The sequence below is a fragment of the Amblyomma americanum genome, chromosome 3 (genome assembly GCF_052857255.1).
Source record: "Amblyomma americanum isolate KBUSLIRL-KWMA chromosome 3, ASM5285725v1, whole genome shotgun sequence".
NCBI classification, from domain to species: Eukaryota; Metazoa; Arthropoda; class Arachnida; order Ixodida; family Ixodidae; genus Amblyomma; species Amblyomma americanum.
In genome coordinates, this window is record NC_135499.1 from 68,413,117 (window position 1) to 68,421,706 (window position 8,590).

Here is an 8,590-nt window from a genome sequence, read left to right on the forward strand (position 1 = left end):
TGACGTGGTCTCAAGGAACCTGCATACAAACTCCCATAGACGGGGCGCCAGCTTTCCGTAGAACCCAAGGAGGAAGGAACCACAAAAAAAAATCGTATGTGCGCGGGGCGCTCCATTGCACGGCTCTTACCATGTCTTGGCGCTGCGCGTACGGACTTTGCAAAGAGAATCATGAAACGCGAAGCGGAAACCTGTCCTACCACAAGTAAGTGCCAGGCGTGTATGTTGACAACTGCGCCGCATGCGGGTATTTCCGTGAATTTATGAAGTGTTTGCATGCATTGGGCGGCTACCGCCCGGCTTCGAAATCGGCGGGAAATTTTGAACTGCGGGTAACATTACTTTCGCTTGTCGAAGTACTAGGCGCTCTTAAAAAGCAAGTGTCGGTACCAGAAATGTGCATTCGTGACAGTAGCAAGTCGTTAAGCTTTAAGTTAAAAAAAAACATTTTTTTTTCATTTCCTCACCTGTAGCATATGTGCTTACTGCACCTAGCAGGTTGTTTTTAAATTCACAAAAACTTTTCCGTTTCCTCGCCTGTAGCATATGTGTTCAAAATGCACAGGTTCCCACTGGACAACCCAAACCTACTTTCTAAATGGCTCCAAGCGATGGGGCAACCGGACTTCAGGCCCAGCAGGCACCAAAAACTGTGCTCGGCTCACTTCGTGGCAAGCAATTTTAGAGCTGGGCGTCGGTGCGCGCTGCATGAAGGCGCAGTGCCATCGCAGTTTTCACGCTACTCTGGGGGCACACAGGTGGGTATGCACACACATATTTTATTGCATTTCATCAATTAGCAAGCACACAACATAGAGAGTAGCAGCGGCCAAATTTAGGAGCACAAGTTCTTGGCTCGGCAAACAGTAAAAGTTGATATTTTACTTCAAAGGAAACCTCATAAATGACACACACTATAATTCAAATCAGACGAAGGGTAAAACGGCACAAGAAGAAATGCGCAGATCCTGAAGTGCTCAAGGAATTACTGGACAATCTAGCACGTGCCTTACGCGATTCAAAAGATTATTTCTTCAACACATCCCTTCAAAATTTTATAAAAACTGAGCCATGTAAGTTTTGGAATTATGTTAGTGAAAAAAAGAAACCAGTCACACAAATTTTGGTGAACAACACTAAGGTATGTGATCCTAAGGCTATTGCTCTGCATTTTAATAGTTATTTTCAAAGTATATTTTCTGTTTCTGCCCCGAGCACATGTATCGACAACAGCCGAGCGTATTATCCCGCCAAAGTGAATTTTATTTCTTACCCTGGTGTCTTTTCCATGTTACTGAATCTGAAAACCAAACGTGATGTGGCCCTGACAACATTGCGAACGCATTTCTACAACGCTATGCCGAAACTCTTGCTAAATTCCTTGTGATAATTTTCGCGTTTCAATGTCAATAGGCAAAATACCTGATGACTGGAGGACAGCCCGAATTACTCCCTTTCATGAAAAAAGAAGACCGTCTTCTTTTGCAAACCTACTGTCCCATATGATTGACGTCCCCGTGCTGTAAGCTATTAGAACATAATATAGTTGCACACTGTATGAACGAATTTTTATAAGTAAATCTCGTGCTAACTAGCTTCCAGTGCAGGGTCAGAAAATGATTCTCTACGGTAACACAGCTAATTACAGTAATAAATTCATTTGCTTCCTGTATAGATAATAAAGGCTAAAGCAATGCTATATTTCTGGATTTTAGCCAGGCATTTGACAAAGTTCCTCATGATAAACTAATTTTTAAAATTAAAGCAGTTGGCATTCCTGATATTTTAGTAACATGGATTACTGCATACTTAAAAGACTGCAAACGGTTTGTTGAGGTGGGTGGACAATGTTCGAACTCTGTTCCAATTTCATCCAGTGTTCCCCAAGGAAGTGTTTTGGGCCCTCTGCTTTTCCCACCAGTGCATATTTGATTGTTCGCTGATGGTTGCATTCTATACACCGAGAAGTTACAAATAAGGAAGATCAAAGTGACCTGGACAATGCTTTGAACAACGTTTTCGGATGGTGCAAACGATGGGGCATGATTCTGAATGCTGATGAAAGTGTTTATATGCCGATAACTCGGAAAACCATACGTCATAGCTACGCATATAAATTAGGCTCTCTCCCTCTTCAACAAGTATCCAGCTACAAATACTTAGGAGTAACCATAAGTAGCAATCTATCGTCGAACTTGCACATAAACAATATCTGCTCTGCTGCATTTCTAAAATTGGGCTCCTGAAGACATAAACTAAAAAATGCCCTGTCTAACATAAAGCTACTTTGTTATTATTCAATAATTACACCTAAACACGAATATGCTTGCATAGTGTGGGACCCGTATACTAAATTTAACGTAAAAAGTCTGGAATGAATACAGAGAGAGCTGTGAGGTTTATTTTTAATAGATATGCAAGCACGGACTCCCCAACCACATTAATGGAGATTAATAAAATTGAACCACTTTAACATCAAAGAAGAAACTTGGGTTAGAATTTATTTCTCTCTTATTACATAACAAACTTGGTTGGATCCTCATCATACTTTACGCTGGCACCAACCAGACAAACTCGTCAACACCATCCCAGTTCTCTAATCCCTATATTCGCTAGAACGGACACAAGTTTTCGTTCTTTCCACGCACAATAGGTGATAGGAATCAGCTAATTAAACCGTTGACCTGTGAGTTTTAACCAATTGCTATATTTTGTCATTTTCTTGAAGTGTTGCGTTTTTGTGGTTTGATTGAATTGTTCGCCCGCCCTGCTTGGACTGTGTCCGCAGTAGTAAATAAAATAAATAAAAAATGTATCTTCACTGACAAGATCATGCAGTGCAGGCACAGTGCTAATCAGGAAATGGGATGTAACTTACTATAGTTGCCAGGGGGCAGGTCTTTGGTACAAGTATTACCATAAACATTTAAAAACATTGAGCACACTTGGCAGGTATTTTACAGAGGGATAAAGTTCTGTGGGATAAATGGACGCTGGAATTTGGGACAACCTCTTGGCCTGATTTCATACAAGTGGCAGTGGTCTTACAACAGAGATGCTGAAAAATATACAACGGAGCCGCCGCGGTGGCTAAGTGGTTACGGCGCTCGGCTGCCGGCCCGAAAGACGCGGGTTCGATCCCGGCCGCGGCGGTCGAATTTCAATGCAGGCGAAATTCTAGAGGCCCGTGTACTGTGCGATGTCAGTGCACGTTAAAGAACCCCAGGTAGTCAAAATTTCCGGAGCCTTTCACTACGGTGTCTCTCATAGCCTGAGTTGCTTTGGGAGGTCAAACCCCTATTAACCAAGCCTAAAAATGTACAACAATGTCAAACACGAAACTTGAGCACGCATGTCTTTCTCTCCCAGGAAGCACCGCAACCTAGTGAATGTGCTGACACGGTTCCACAGGGAGAAAAAACACCATCATCATGCTCAACAGATCAGCGAGATGCTGCAATCTCCCTGCCAGCAGAACAGAAGCCATCGCCAGTAAAGCATGACCACGCATACAGCAAAAAAATAACTGAGGACAGGCTGAAGCTGCTGGAGAAAAGTCTTGCATCTGCCCGAAAGAAATTTAAAGTGCTGCGTGGCAAAATGACCAGATATGAAAAAAATGTAGAACATGAAAAAATGTCATTAAGGAGATGGAGAAAAATTTGCTTTCACAAAAATCTGAAAAAAGCTTGAAGAGTTTAGGAATCTGCCACAAGAGATTTTAAAAATATGGAGTGAAAATGCAGCAACAGAGAGAGGGTTTATTGATAGGAAAGGCAGAGAGGTTGGCCTGAAAAATAAATATCTGGCCTGCTGCTCTGCTCTGGGGGACGGGAAGAGGAGATAAAAGAAGGTCACAATGGGGGACGATGATGATGGGAGGAGGAAGATGAAAAACTACTTTAAAAAAAAGGCACACAACAACAACAACAACAACAGAGCATTCCTGTCGCAGAAGGTATAGTGATGAGATGAAGTTTTTTTCCACACTGTACTACTATTCACAAGGGGCACATGAATGAAGACTTGGGTACACTGTCTCCTACGGCCAGTGTACCGGCTATCAGGCAGTGCCTACAAGTTGTCAGTGGCTGGCCGGGCTTTACTGCTGAAGTTCCCAACAACCTAAAGGTCAAACATGGGCAGGAGTCGACGCGGGAGCGCCTGTGCTCCATTGTACTTGATGGTATGAGCATAAGAAAGGCTTGTGAGGTTGATTCCAGTGGCTGTCTCATCAGTTATGTAGACCTGGGACACTCTCAACAACCTGAAAATGTCGATGATGCACCGCTAGCCTAAGAAGCGTTTGTGTTCATGGTGGTTGGCATAGCAGCACTGTGGAAGTTGCCATCTGGCTATTTCCTAATAAAGGAGTAATTACTCATTGGCATCCACCCAAATGCAGCCATACGGCTACAAAGGAAAGCTATACAGCTTTCTCAGAAACTTCGCAGTTAAAGAAACATTCGTTCTGGTCGGGCTTCGAACCCGGACCACTGCTTCACCGGAGCAGTCGCTCTATCAACTGAGCTAACCGGGACGGCAAGCTTATGGTAGGGCGAGAACGAATTCATCAATAACTCGAAATGGGAACAATGTTGGTCAAATGTTTAGGGGAATCCCCCAAGGTGGAGTTCATTTGTAATAAAGGAGTAATTACTCAATGGCATCCACCCAAGCGCAGCCATACGGCTACAAAGGAAAGCTATACAGCTTGCTCAGAAACTTCGTAGTTAAAGAAAAATTCGTCCTAGTTCGAGGTTCGACCCCGGAACCTCAGTGCTGGCCTCTATGGTGAAGTGCTCAAGAACTTGCTCCTCGACGCCACACACTGTATAACCGAGTGTGGGCTGACAGTAGTGGCTGTTGTGTGCAATTGTCTCCGCACAAATGTGTCGATGGCAAAGCTGCTTGGCTGTCAGGTCTAAGAGCAGTCATACAATGACCTGAAGACCTTTTTTCTGCAAACATTTTCGTGCTTTTTGATGCCTGCCATGGCATAAAGCTGCTCAGGAATCTGCTTGAGGACAAAGGTTTTCTGGTCAGCAGCGGCTATGGGGTAAGGAATACTACATTTTCGCGATGAGAAAACTAAAAAGTATATTCAGTTGTCAGCAAAAAGAAATTTGGAGGACACTTGAGCTCCGCCTTTAATAGCATGACGCGTCAGCGATAATAATGGCTCTCGTCTGCAGTTTTTCTTCCGGGTCTTTGTATGCGTACATACGCTTCGTTACCCGCTGGATGACTAATCCCTCAATTTGTGCATCTATTATCTCACGCATACTCATTACCATACAGTCAACAGCTACCATGTTATATTAGTGACCACCCGGCATAGACATAAAGCACCACTTCAATAAAGCTGTACAAATGTGTCCGTGTGGCCTAGGGGAAGTGTCTGACAAGAGACCTGGGTTCGATTCCCATCTCCTACCAACTCTGCCATGTCATGCGGTCTTGTGACGTCACGTAATCAGTTGACCGATCAGAGCCCGCCTGTGTCACCTGCCAGCTACCAGAGGAATGCCCATCATTTCTTTGCTCACAATGCTGAGAACAGCGATGCTAGAATTTTTTTTGCAGAATGGGACCCTTAATGCTGTCGTGTTAAAGCAGCCCATGTAATGCCTCTACAAAATATATTAAATGGGCTGCTGTTCATTGTTTGGTACACAAACTAAAGCTACTCACAAAGCTGCACTCACAAAAGATTGAGATCAAGGACAGTGAGGAGAAATGTAATCGTGTAAAAGATTATGCTGTAAGGAACAACAGTCACATCAGGCTTGGATGTCTGAATGACAAAAGAAAGGAGCATCATGTGAATCTCCTTGACTGTGCCAATGGCTTTGTTCATATGTCATGACCAGAAAATATATCAAAAAGATGCTGGCTGCTCTGAAATTAAAAGAGTGTAGCAGATGACCATTTTGCTTTTATGCCAAGAGAAAATTTTCTTCCTTCACTTCGAGTTTAAATCGTGATTGGCATCATGAAAAATATTACAAAAGAAAGAATGAAAATGGTAGTGATCATTGCAATCACTTCGCATAATGGAAAATGCTTTAAAATAAGAGAGGTTCATCAGCAACGAAAGTATGTAATGATCCAAAAGTTGTAGTTGATAGTATGCCATCTTGTTCAGAAAAAAATGGCCTGTGGCAATAGTACCTGCATTTCAAAATCTGCTGTCGCCGAGCTTATAACTTGCCCTTTTTCGAGAAAACAAGCCTGAAAGTTCTAAACTAGCATGCACTACCTGCGTATGTTTACACTGTCCATACATTTCATTTGGAAGTAGTCTTTGATTGAAATATTTCAGTAAAAAATATAATAAATGTTATAGATGCAGAAAAGCTTAGTTTTCTCAAATCTGCTTTTTTGTTATTTCCGCCATCTGATTCTCAATTCTCCCATTTCCATCACTAAAGCGATTTTATTGTACTCAACTATCCCTGTGCAAAAATCACCTTCACTCCGTCGCTTAACTCATGATTTATGGAGTTTAATGTCCCAAAGTGACTCAGTGAAAGCCGTTGCAGGCTCCAGTGATCAGCTGGAATTATTTTATGTGCATTTATATGGCACGGTACAAAGGCGTCTTGCATTTCTCCTCCCTTGAAACAAAGCCGCCATGGCTGGGATGAGCCACTAGTCGCCCGACTCAGTACTTCAGCACCCCTACTACTGAGCCACTGCAGCATGGCTATGCTTTAGTAATAAAAATTTACATGAAACACAGACGATTATTTAGATTTCAAGTCTGCTTTAAAGTGATTACCTAAGGACACTGCAGGAGAAAAATTACATGCAGCTCCTTTTATACAGTGCAGCTGCAAAAATGAAAAAATGAACAAACAGGACCTTTAGTATTCACGAAAGGTGGCAAATGCCTAGAAAGTTAGGAGTGCTTTAAAATTAACCCAAAACCCTGTGTCTCTCTACTCTACAGACCATACAGTGGAAGTACAGTGGAAGCCTCCACGACCTGCAGGATAAGGAAGGGCTGCGTACAGCCAACAAACTTTCAAGAGCCCACATCGAGTGCTATCGACAGGTGAGGTAACCCCTGTAAAGTCGCCAGCACTAGTTCAACTGACCTGCTTTTGTTTCCTTTAACTCGTGATGAAAGGTAGACTAGCCACACAGACATTCAGCAGTTCTGTGAGCAAGGCTCTGGAATTCGCCTCGAGGGTGCAGCTTCCAGACTTTGCTGACGGCAGTGGCAGGGCCAAGTTTATCACCTTGATCAATCGGTAAGACCTGCAATAGGCTGCTTTGCGTGTATTTTGTAAAGTACCGCGAACAATGGCATACGGCTAGGTTAATGCATGAAGCATTTTCAGGACATAACGTATATGAAACCTCTAAATGGCCCATGCTAAGTGGGACAAGAACACATAAATTAATAAGACATTGTTTTTATTTAGCTTGAGGCATAATTCTCAATGTTACTAGGGTCATGACTTGGACATGCTGAAAATGTTCCTATCTCTCTGCTTGTATCCAAAGATTGTGCGGGTCATGGAAGCGTCTGAAATGAAAATATTCGTGATCTGAAAATAGAAATTCAAGGAAAAGCAAGCCACAGAAAAATAAGAAAGCAATCACCAACGAAAAGGTGACAGAAGTGTAACTGCAAAAAACCTTCTGGCAACCGTACGCAGCAGTTTTCAGTAACTAACACCAGTTCCAGGCAGAGAGCAAGCCTGTTCTTTGCACGAGTCCTTGATTTGTATTCGGGTTGCGTCACACAAAGCGGGCAAGGCGCTATCGGCATGCCAGTGCATTATTACAGCTCCGGTGCTTCAACACAGCGAACACTTTGCTCACTGCCCCCCTCATCTATTTAGAGTAAGCACTTGGCTGTTGGCCCACAAATTCTGTGTTTATCACAGGATGCTGCACTAGCAATAGCAGTGAAAGACAACAGTTTCCAGAACCTGCGAGATCAATGTACAATCAATATTGTTATGAACACGAGCTTTGTGCATGTGCAAAAGAACCTCAAAACAAAACGCTTACACAGCCAAGCAACTGGCAGAGCTTGTTCAGTTAAATGCAGCTGTGCTCAGCCAGCATTGTTTTAGTGAGTGCACCAGTAGCTAGGTATTACTACTTTTCCCCGTAGGTGATAGCATCGTACTGGAGTGTCACATCATGCACTTCGATGGGTCACACAACTGCGTATTTCGCATCGAATATTCATGTATGGGTGAATATTAGTACATATTGCTTGAGTAAATCTTTTCAGTTCATTTGGGACGTACAATTATGCGATTCGTATTTGAGTCAGATCTATTACTATGAAATTAATACTTCAATGAATTTTTTGCTACACTGTTCATTTTTTATTTGCTTTGAAACAAACTGTTGGAATACCCCTGTAAGTAACTCTCTCTTGTTTGAAACACCTATGACTAGCTTGACAGTATCTCAGTGGCCTATTTACAGGCACTTTTCAGCTCTATAAGCCTGTAAAGGGTCTTTATGATATGCTAATGTATAAAATTCATGTGCAGAGTTTAATTTGTTATGCACTGGTTCTATGAGAGGTTATGTGCCTGAAGCCAGACATACCTCAGTT